The following is an 11,911-nucleotide window of genomic DNA, read 5'->3' as shown; positions in this document are numbered from 1 at the left end:
GACAAACTGTCACCCACAGTGCCTTATATCATCTCACAAGATATCTGTATAGAAACACAGTCCCCCAACTCTCTGACACTGCAGTTAGGAATGAAATATCATGCAGCTCCTCAACCCATCTTTTGGAGATGGTCCATAAGACTATCAATAGAACTCACAGTCTCTTAGATTCTGGGCTGGGAAGCCAAGTGTGAAACTAGATAAAAAAATTATGAGATGAAAAGAATCAGCAGCCTTCTCAAGAACATGTGCAAACTACAGAAATACCACTCTTTCAAGCACCACACCTCTCCCTAAAAGGGATATTTGCAAATGGGTGATAGCTGATATAATTCTCTAACACTAGTAAGAATAGTTTTAGAGTTGGGAGAGCTACTGTCTCCTTGAAAGATAATGGCAGTATTCTAATTACATCTATTGTGGTCCTATGAGCTTCATCTGGAAGGACCCCTTTTCTACTGGGGCACCTGTCCTTTGGAATATCATTCCCTACAAAGTTAGAGTTCCCCAACCCTGCTGGCCTTTTGGAAGGCTCTTAAAACTTGCTTTTGATACCTGGCCTAGGAATTTCATGAAAATGTGAAATCCATTGAATGGTTTCCAGTATGCTGAAATTTAGAATTCCCTCTCCCATCCTTTTTAGTTTTTTAATTATTTGAATTGAATTTTTAATGCCTTTGTTAATTTTTTGAATCTTTGTTTTTGTTGTTTTTACTGTGTATTCTACCCAGAGTCACAGCGTGAGATGGGCAGCTATAAAACAATCTTGACATCACATCAAAATGGTTTGATTGACTCCATTGCCATCCTTATGCTGCTGATTCTGTACCTTTCTCTAGGATTGATTAATTTCCTGTGGTTCTCCCCACACCAAAACAAACATTCTCCCAGATTAGACTAACACATTTTTGGATGATTAGGCTAACCACCTGTTCAGTTCTTTATGACTTGGAGTTGCAGAGAAAAAAATCCTTTTTCACATACCCAGCTAGATACAAATCGTATGTCTCCTTCCCAAACATCTTACCAAGAAAGTGGCAGCAAGTAGAACAAGAATGAAGGAAGTATCATTTCAGATCACCTTTCTGCCATCAATGATCATGCTTGAATGATAAGTTACATCAGAGAAGTAATAGTAGCTCCTGAAAATAGTGGGGGTTTTGCCCCCAAAATTTTAGCATTATAATAGTCTTTCCAGGCATTCCTTTAAAGGGGAGAATACTTCCTTCCCTGCTGTAGCTTCAGATATTTTTCTTATGTCTTTCCCTTTGAGTTCCATTACAGTATTGCCACTACCAATAATTAAGGTCAGTATATTTGATAGGAAATGAGAGTTTGAGAATATTAGAAAATTAGAGAGGACTTGGAGGAGACAATCTGTGTTTAAAGTCTGTCCGAAATAAGCCAATGATTTCTCAGTGTTTGAAAACTAGCCAGGTAATTTTCTGAGCTAATCCAAAAGTGGCAGAAAGAAGTCCTGCACCTGCATTTTTAAGCAAATGTTCAACTGATCCTTTTAAAAATCAGTTGATGTCTGCAAAGTAAAAGTATTATTATTGTTCCCCAAAGTATATGATATAGAATTAATTCCTTATTTGCAGTTTTCAGTAGAATTAACACATTTGTTGACAAATAAAATTCCTGATTCAGTTTGTTAGGGGGGGGAAAAGGGAATATGTAGTTAACACAAGGGTTATATAGCAGTTAAATCTTCAAAATCAGCTTTGGAACATAAGGTAGTAATCCTAGCACCTGTTTGAAATACCTTAAAGTAGCTGCATCTTTTCTTGAGTTAATATAGCAATTGGATCAAGTAGTTATGCAATCCTTAGAAAAAGCTCATTGCTTTTGCATGTGCACCAAAGAACATGAAATTCTTCTGAAGCTGCACATTGCAGAGGAAGAGTAGCCTAGAGTGTTCAACAATTATTCAAGAAAGTTTTTCATACTTCACTGACTCTGTTGCTGATTGCTAAAATCGTTCTAAAATAGAATGTGGCTTCCTTGTTGTTGTTTTTTGTTTTTTTTGGGGGGGATGGGTGGATTGTGCCTTCAAATAAGTGTTGACTGCTGACAACTGCCTGGACAAGTCTCTGCGGTTTTCGTGGTGTGTTTTTTTTCCAGAAATAGTTTACTATTGTCTCTTTTCTAGGGCTGAAAGAGATTGACCGGCCCAAGGTCATCCAGCTGGCTTTGGGCCTAAAGTGACACTAGAACTCTCCCTTTCCCTCTCTTTCTAGCTTGATTCCTTAACCACTGCACCAAAGTGGCTGTTAAACTCAGCTGTTGTGATCTATAAGCTATTGATTGTAATGTAACATAAATGCATGATCCCAGCCAACTGTAATTGTTTAATTATTATTATTTATTATTATTTATTATATTTGTATACCGCCCATCTCCTGAAGGACTCAGGGCGGTTCACAGCCAATAAAACAACAGAAAACATATAATACATATAAAACAGCAAAAAAGAATAGAAAATTAATTCAATTGATGGCCTAAAACTTTTAAATACAAATTTAAAACCCCGTTTAAAACCCCTGATTTAAAACTCCAATTTAAAACTACGTTCACGCTAGTCCTGCTCTTCGAAACAGCAATGTCTTCAGCTCGCGGCGGAAGGACCTGAGGTCGGGGAGTTGACGAAGCCCCAGAGGGAGCTCGTTCCAGAGGGTAGGAGCCCCCACAAAGAGGGCCCTCCCCCTTGAGGTCGCCAGCCGACATTGTTTAGCTGACGGTATCCGGAGAAGGCCCTCTCTGTGAGAGTGCACTGGTCGGTGAGAGGCTAATGGTGGCAGTAGGCGGTCCCGTAAATATCCCGGCCCTAAGCCATGGAGCGCTTTAAAGGTGATAACAAGTACCTTGAAGTGAACCCGGAAGACCACCGGGAGCCAGTGCAGATTACGCAGGAGGGGTGTTACACGGGAGCCACAAGGTGCTCCCTCTATCACCCGCGCAGCCGCATTCTGGACCAGTTGGAGTCTCCGGGTACCCTTCAAGGGGAGCCCCATGTAGAGAGCATTACAGTAGTCCAGGCGGGATGTAACAAGGGCATGAGCGACCGTGCATAAGGAAGCCCGATCCAGAAAGGGGCGTAACTGGCGTATCAGGTGAACCTGATGAAAAGCTCCCCTGGCGACGGCCATCATATGATCTTCTAAAGACAGCCGTGCATCCAGGAGGATGCCCAGATTGCGAGCCCTTTCCGTGGGAGCCAATAGCTCACCCCCAATGGTCAGTGATGGAATTAGCTGACTGTACCGGGCCGCCGGCATCCACAGCCACTCGGTCTTGGTGGGATTGAGTCTGAGTCTGTTCCTCCCCATCCAGACCCATACGGCCTCCAGGCACTGGGACATCACTTCAACAGCCTCGTTGGGGTGGTTAGGGGTGGAAATATAGAGCTAAGTATCATCAGCGTATAGATGACAACTCACCCCAAGACCACGGATGATCTCACCCAGCGGCTTCATATAGATGTTGAACAGAAGAGGCGAGAGAACCGACCCTTGCGGCACCCCACATAAGAGGCGTCTCGGGGTCGATCTCTGTCCCCCTGTCAACACTGTCTGCGACCGGTCGGAGAGGTAGGAGGAGAACCACCGATGAACAGTGCCCCCCACTCCAAGTCTCCTGAGTCGGCGCAGCAGGATACCATGATCAATGGTATCAAAAGCCGCTGAGAGATCTAATAGGACCAGGACAGAGGAACAACCTCTGTCCCAAGCCCTCAAGAGATCATCAACCAGCGTGACCAAGGCTGTTTCCGTGCTGTGACCAGGCCGGAAACCGGACTGGAATGGATCAAGATAGACAGTTTCATCCACGTACTGGGGCAATTGTCGTGCAACCACACTCTCGACAACCTTTGCCACAAAGCGAAGGTTGGAGACCGGACGATAATTTGCTAAAATAGCTGGGTCCAGGGAAGGCCTCTTGAGGAAGGGCCTCACCACTGCCTCTTTCAAGGCGGCAGGGAAAACACCCTCCATCAAAGAAGCATTCACAATTTTCTGGAGCCAGCCTCGTGTCAGCTCCCGAGTGGCCAGTACCAACCAGGAGGGACACGGGTCCAATAAACATGTGGTCGCATTCAATCCCCCCATTAACCTGTCCATGTCCTCAGGAGCCACAGGATCAAACTCATCCCAGATAATAACATCAAGACCTGCCTCCCCCACCCCGTCCGGATCTACCCAATCTGTGTCCAACCCTTCCCGAATCTGAGCAATTTTATCAAACAGATATTGTCCAAATTCCTCAGCTCGACCCTTTAAGGGATCCTCTACCGCTCCCTGATGGAGAAGCGAGCGGGTCACCCTAAACAGGGCGGCCGGGCGGTTATCTGCTGATGCAATGAGGTTGGAAAAATACTCCCATTTTGCCAGCCTCATCGCCACTAGATGCATCCAAATTTGAGACCTAACTAGTGTCCGGTCAGAGTCGGAGCGGCTGGCCCTCCAGATACTCTCTAGGCGTCTTTTCCGGCGCTTCATCTCTCTCAGCCCCTCGGAGTACCAAGGGGCTAAACGAGATCGGCACCAGGTCAGAGGCCACAAAGGCATGACTCGATCTAGAGCACTAGCCGCTGCCCGATCCCAGGCGGCGACCAGACCTCCAGCCGAGTCGTGGGCTAAATCCTCAAGGAATAGCCCAAGCTCCATCTGGAACCTTCCAGAATGAATGAATCAGATTATAACAAGCTAATGAATCAGATTATAACAAGCTACTGAAGAAAACTAAATAAACTTCCCATGAACCTCAGAGATTTATGTAGCACAGTATAAAGTTTGCATGCAAAAGATTTAAATGATCATTTCTACCATCTTCAGTTAGGGTTCATGACAATTCCTGTTTTGAAATGTAAGGAACTGACAAGTCAATTTTTAGATAAGTTTCATGGGTTGATGTTTCAATATTAGTCAGTTGCCTATGCAAGCAAGTTAGAAACCATTTGGGAAATTTTTTTTCCTGCTACTTCTGAGCTCAGTCCAAACAGAGAGCATGAGATCAGTTTAATAAGCAGCAAAAAGCAGTATTAAATACAAACAGAAGTACTATGCGTAGGTGAGAGCAATAACATTATTTATTGTGTTTGGGCTTTCTTGAATAATTTAATTTAATGAAAGAAATGTAAATAAGCTTTTAAAAGATTATTTTTCAATAATATAGACTGTAAACTGCTATGTATATATTATCTTAATTCTGACAGGAGTTCCATTAATGGCACAGAGGCATCTCACAAGGGGAAAAAAGAGAGAAAAAAACCTTTGTGAAATTAGACTGAATTAAATAGAAATAATAGCAAATACATATGTGCACTTCTAAATGTGTAATACAGCAAAAATAGTAAAAAAAAATACTAATGTGGTTTCAAGAGAAAAAGAGTTATGGAACACAAGACAACAATAGATGCATTCAAATTACCGCCACAAAGAACAATCTTGCTAAAAAGCATTGAGTCTAAATGATGAGAGGGAGAAAGGGAGGGAGGGAGGGACAGAGAGAAGCGGGACACAAAATACCTCCAACATTCACTTCTAATGGTATTCTGAATGGCCTCCTGGGAATCTTCCTGCCTACTATCCAAATAAGTTTTTTTTTGTTTTTATAGAAAAGAGTATGTCTAGTTCCCAGCAAATCTGTGAAAACTGGACTTTCTGAGCTTGTTTCATTACTCAATGTTCCCAATGCCACTGATGATGTTACCTACCCACCTTATTTTTCAGAGTATAAGACACTCCGGACTATAAGATTCAGCTACCTTTTTTGGTGAGGAAAACAAGAAAAATAAATCTGCCTCTGCCTCCCAGGAATTTACCTCCTTGCAGCAAGCAGCAGAGGCCCACACAAAACAGGTGAGAGTCGGGAGGCTGATCCAACAATCAACTCGCTAATTAGGCTGTTCTGAAGCTGAAATGAGTAAATTGCTCAGAGGCAGAGGCTAAAGGGGCCAGTGGGTGGCCGGGGCTATATTCGGCGTATAAGACACACTCAAATTTTCACCCCCCTTTTAGGGAAGAAAAGGTACATCTTACACTCTGAAAAATACAGAAGGTGTAGGGGTGAAACATAAAATTTGTTACTACCGGTTCTGTGGGTGTGGCTTGGTGGAGGGGTGTAATGTGACTGGGTGAGCATGGTCGACTTTGTTGTTGTTTTTTACTTTTAAAAGCATTTTTTCTACAACCTCTTCAGCCGAAGAAAAAATGCTTTTAAAAGGCTCCTCTGATGGTCCCAGCTGAGTTGCCTGATCGTCAGAGGCTTTTCTTTTAAAAGCATTTTTTTTTGTCTTTAAAAGAAAAAAAAGCCTCTGACGATCAGGCAACTCAGCTGGGATCACCAGAGGAGCCTTTTAAAAGCATTTTTTTACAGCCTCTTCAGCCGAAGAGGTTGTAGAAAAAATGCTTTTAAAGGGTTCTGATGATCCCAGCTGAGCCGCGTGATCATCAGAGGCTTTTTTTTTAACTTTTAAAAGCATTTTTTGGGCCAAAGAAAAAATTCTTTTAAAAGTAAAAAAAAAAGCCTCTGATGATTACGCGGATCAGCTGGGCATGGGCATGGGGGCAGGGATTTTTGCTACTGGTTCTCCGAACCACCCGCCGCCATTGCTACCGGATCAGGCGGTCCAGTCCGAACTGGGAGCATTTCACCCCTGAGTAGATGTGTAATGAAATATCTTCAAGCAAACACCTAAGCTCAGAAAGCACTAAGAATCTACCCTTTTTTCTTGAGCTGCAATGCTGAGCAGCATCTACACATCTTATTCTAGGAGGGAGGAAGGGAGGGAGAGAGATGACACTCTTAGATTTGTAGGTAGGTTCTAAGCCTTATGATGGGATTCAAAAAATAATATTCAATAAATTTTATTGTTTCAAACTTGCTATACAATGCCCACTTTTCAATTAAAAGCTAGCCGGGTAACTTTGGACAACGTTAATCTCAACTGTACAACTCATCTCACTGGGTTTTGTGAGAAAAATAAGGGAAGGAAGGAGTATTAAATATGTTCCCCACCTTGAATTATTTATTAAAACTATAATGGTGAAATTAAAATACATAAATAAATAAGATTATTGAGATAGTGATAACAGGAAGAGCACCTTAAATTTTTAATAAATCATGTAGTAAAAATAGGAAATAGTCAACACAAAAATCATACTGAAACAATCAAGAAAAAAACAGTTTGACTGCAGTGCAAAAGCCTAGAAAGAAGAAAAGTCCATTGCTAAGTGCTTGAAAGATATCAGGGAAGCCCCAGACTATCTTCTCAAGGAAAATTGCAAAGCCAGAAAGCTATTATTGAAAATTCCATCTCTTTACCACTCACATTCTATCTCAGAAGCTGGCACCTCTTTGCAAAAAGCATCACAGAAGGAAGACCATCATAGTTATAGCCCAGAAATCCTTTCTAGTATCATGTTATGAAGGTTTTTTAAAGTAAAATCAGTAGGGGTCTGGTGTTTGAGTTGGCCCTTAAACTCTTTCACTTAAATGAGCATTTAAATGCAAGGGCTTGGAGATCCCCCCCAAAAAAACAAACACACAACTCCTGGGGTTTAATACAGAAACAAGATGGAATGAATCAATGGATAAACATACAAAAGGGCTAAGAGCCTAGAAAGAGAGGGAGACCCAGGCAAATCAAAAGCAGAAATACAAATTAAGTGAGTATTAAAGAATAAACGAGCCCCCTTAGGCAAGGCTTTCCTACTGTCTTCATTTTCTTTAATACATAATATCATCTTTGAATCATTATTAAAGCACTGTACCGCCAGCTTCTTCTCTATGATATTCAGTTTTCTCTGCCTAGCAATCTCCAGAGATACTAAACTCACATCAATCCATATCCAAAACCATCCACTTTCTAGTTGTTTTTATGATTATGATTACTTATTAATAATTTGCCCATTTGGGAGTATATTAATTAGAACATAATACTACCTGTTTATAACATTACATAAACAGGATTCATCTGGTATATTAATTTAAGAAAGAAAGAAACATCTCCCACCACAAGTCTCATCATATATCGTATCACAGAGGAAGAAAGCTGATTACCCTCCAGAAATTTTGGACTGTATTTTTCAAAAAACCCAGGTGCCGTGCTTAATTAATTATAGAAGCTATATCAAAAAATCTGACCAACACTAGGTTGCCCCTTCTGATATATATGGTAATTCCTATTTAATGTTCAGCTAGTTCTGTCCAGGAAATAATGCCAGCTGCAATCTGACCTTTCAGATTCTTCTTCTTAGTTTATAAAATATAATCACACAACTGAAGACAGATTGGAGATAGTTAGGGAAGGCCAAAATATGTGCTTATTCTTCTGAAGACCTTAACAAAAACAAGAAGCAAATAAGAAATGTGGAAAAAAATAATGGTTCAGAAAGGAAAGAGATAAGAATCCATGTTGTACCTGTATTTGTTTCATAGTATGCACCTTATAAGAAAGACAGGAATAGATGAAGAATTAATATCCAAATTTGAGGCTATCAATTAAAGATGTGTTAACACTACTTTGTTAACTCAAAGGAAGTTACAAAGGGGGTGGTGTCTTTGAGTTCTAGCAACTTTTTTGACTAGTCTCCGCAGTTTTCTTAGCAAGATTTGCAGGAGAAATTTGCCATTGCTTTCTTCCTACGGCCCAAGGTCACCCAGCTGGCTTTGTGCTTAAGACATGACTACAACTCATAGTCTCCCAGTTTCTATCCTGGTACCTTAATCACTATACCAAACTGTCTCACAGAAGAGCTCATTATTAAGGTAAAAATAAAAAGATAATAATAAATATTATTATAAATAATAAATATTTAAAGCAATGTTTTTTCTTGTGTATGGCACTGCAAGCTAACTTCAGAGAAACACATTTGAACTACAGATTTGGAAATGATTACTAGTTGTATTATGGACAGCAAAAAGGAAATAATCAGTCCTGGAACAAACAAAGAAAGTTATGCCTTTTCCTCAACAGATGAATGAGGAATCAAGTTAGAATAGATGCCCTGAATTCTATGGTCTGCTGTACAAGAAAGCATTTCTAGCTATTATAAAATACTATACTCTCTTAGGCAAATACTCATTTTTGTGGTTCTTTCAAATCTCATTATTTTATAATTAGACCTTGATGTCTACCGTATTTGTGATTCTAATACAATGCTTTGTTCTCTAAAATCCTTTCATGTACAAGGTGAAATTAAAGTTTGAGCGTCAGAAGCTGGTAAGTTGGATGGGTATTTTAAACTCAACATTTCCAAAGTAAAGTAATTTCTTCATAATAATTTTAGGTTTTGCCTGTTTGATAAATCAAGCAGTAATTAAAGTTCATTTTCAAAGGATTTTATTTCTTAAAATAGAATGTAGTAGGGTTAGCACACTATGTACACGAGTGAAGTTTGCTAACTCCACGGTATTTGCATAACACCATCTCTGCTTAACAATGGATAGAATTTTCTATAATTATAGAACTATTGTAATATCCAAATATTCATCAAAACTGAATAATTTGACATTCAGTTGCCCTTTCTTTATCATCCCAATCTTCCAAATGGAAGATGGTGAATATAAACTGGGGTTTCTCCTCTTATTCACTTCAATCTCCGTAATTTGATACCAATATCCCATCTGATGTGAGTGTCCAGAAATGTTGATTTCTGTTTCAGTACTTAAATAGAATTGAACATAATACTGCCCATGCTGGAATCAGGAATTAAAATATTGATAAAACATTATCTGAATTGATTTGGAACTTGTTGAGAATTAAAACTGAAAGAAGTCAAGTTACAAGGTGTGGAATTAACCTTTTTAAGTAAATCCAGTGATAAGACCCGACTGATAGAGTTTGGAGCAATATTTGTTTTCTTCCCATTTTCTATAAACTGCACTAATTTGCCTTCCAGAATTAATTTGTGAACCGGAAACTAATTCTCACAAAATATGTACAACAGATGCTTGTGATTTATGAATCTCAAACCAGATTAGACTGCTTCATAAATATTTTAGGTATATCCAAATCAAATGAAGTGTTAGCTCTGAGAGGTAGTTGGATAAGAAGTGTAACCTGGAATATTAGCTCAATCTTTATTGTAAGGTTTCAATAGCCAAATCTTGTAAGACCGAAAGTATTCTTCTCTCCTTTTTTTACTCTTTAGAAAACTAGAGAGGATCCCTTCTGAAACATTTCCCATCCCATCCCCCCTTCTTTGAGCTGAGATATCATTTACCGGTACATCTTGTCCCATGGCAGCTTTCCCTTTTATCTCCAGTGGGCATTTCCACATACCGTTACAGGAAGTTCTGCTGGAACAATTTTAATAATATAAGCAGTCCTCAAACTTAATTAATAACCCAGGCAAGAAAAACAGAGACATAGAAAATATACACACAAATTGATATATATTTTTCTAAACTAGAAAATTCCAGGATGAGAAAAGGGAGACCAGTAGTATTTTTGTAAAGTGAGTGAATTATTTCCAGGGTTTCTTATCAGGGGGCTGAGTTCTAAAGATAATGAAATAATATCGTGTGGAACTGTACCAGTGTTAAATGCTCTTTATTCATCTGATCCTAGAGAATTTTAAAAATGAAACAATTTTGAAAGAGTCTGTGAGACCAGAAAAGGAATTGTCCTGGTTGTTTGGTTACAAAACACTGGATAGTCAGGTCTTTGAAGGATGAAGTGATCATTTTGTAGACAAGTGGATGGTAGAAATGTAGATTTCCCTAAATTGAATGAAGAATGTGGCAAGATCGCTCATGATCTCTTATGGACAGGTTTCATAAATAGGAGCTAAATGGGTCCTAGATTTAATGGATTTGCAATCAGCTGAGAAAGAGGACCTAAAAGGTGCTTGTAAATTACAATAATAGAGAATTGTAATTTTAGAGAACAAAAATCACAATTTAAAATTATCTTTAAAAGCCTGAACTTTCTAAAAGATGATATGCAAGGTCTTACATCTGAATGGTAACCTATGGGAATGGTTCTGTAGATTTGTACATTGAACAGTGGCATAAATAAATGATCTATAAGATTATTTCAAGCTCCTATGAATTCTAAATCTTTATGCATCCACCATCTTTTGCACTTTCTAATAGTTTGGTTCCACTTGCAAATGGGACAACACATTTGAGGTTCTGTCTACTTTACATGTATCTCAAGGATAGAAGAAGAACTGAAAAGTTCAGAAAGAAGAGTCAAGATTTGTTCACCATAAGAGGCAGTCATTAAGTTTAACTGAAGCCTTTGATTAACTCTAAGGAGTTTTGTAGCCATTTGAGTAGCCATTTGAATTAGGTCATTCTAATTAGGGTTGTAATAAATGCTAATAATAGTTCCATTAGAGAGAGAATCAATCTCTGAACAATAGAGCTATTATATGTTTATGAGATTCTCAAGCATCCAGGTCATAGTTGTCTCAAAAGTGCTTTCCAAAAGGCAACTGGACTTACTTTGTTTTTTCCTTGAAGATGTTTCACTTTTCATCCAAGAAGTTTCTTCAGTTGTGACTGAATGGTGGGGAATGAAAGGATTTATATTCTTTGTAGTAGCACTTGGTTGTTGGCTCTCTGAGAGTTGTTGAGGCCACTTCAGGTTTATCTATACCTTTAGGGTCACCTGAATCAGAGTGCAAAGGGGTGTGGAATCTTCTTGCAACTGCTAAAAGGACTATTTTGTACACAGGAGGTGTAGTATCCCTTCCCCTCTGTTGAGAGAGGACTGATCAATTTTAATATAGATGGCCTCTTTTACCCCTCTTTCAAACCAGTGGTCCTCTCTGTACAGAATGTGGACTTTGCTGTCTTAAAAAGAATGACCTTTGTCTTTCAAATGCAGATGGACTGCTGAATCTTGTCCTTATGGGTTTGTTCTCCTATGTTGTGCCATGTGTTTGTGAAGTGGTTG

Source organism: Ahaetulla prasina, chromosome 1 (assembly GCF_028640845.1).
Source record: "Ahaetulla prasina isolate Xishuangbanna chromosome 1, ASM2864084v1, whole genome shotgun sequence".
In the NCBI taxonomy this organism is placed as follows: Eukaryota; Metazoa; Chordata; class Lepidosauria; order Squamata; family Colubridae; genus Ahaetulla; species Ahaetulla prasina.
This window is presented reverse-complemented; position numbering follows the sequence as displayed.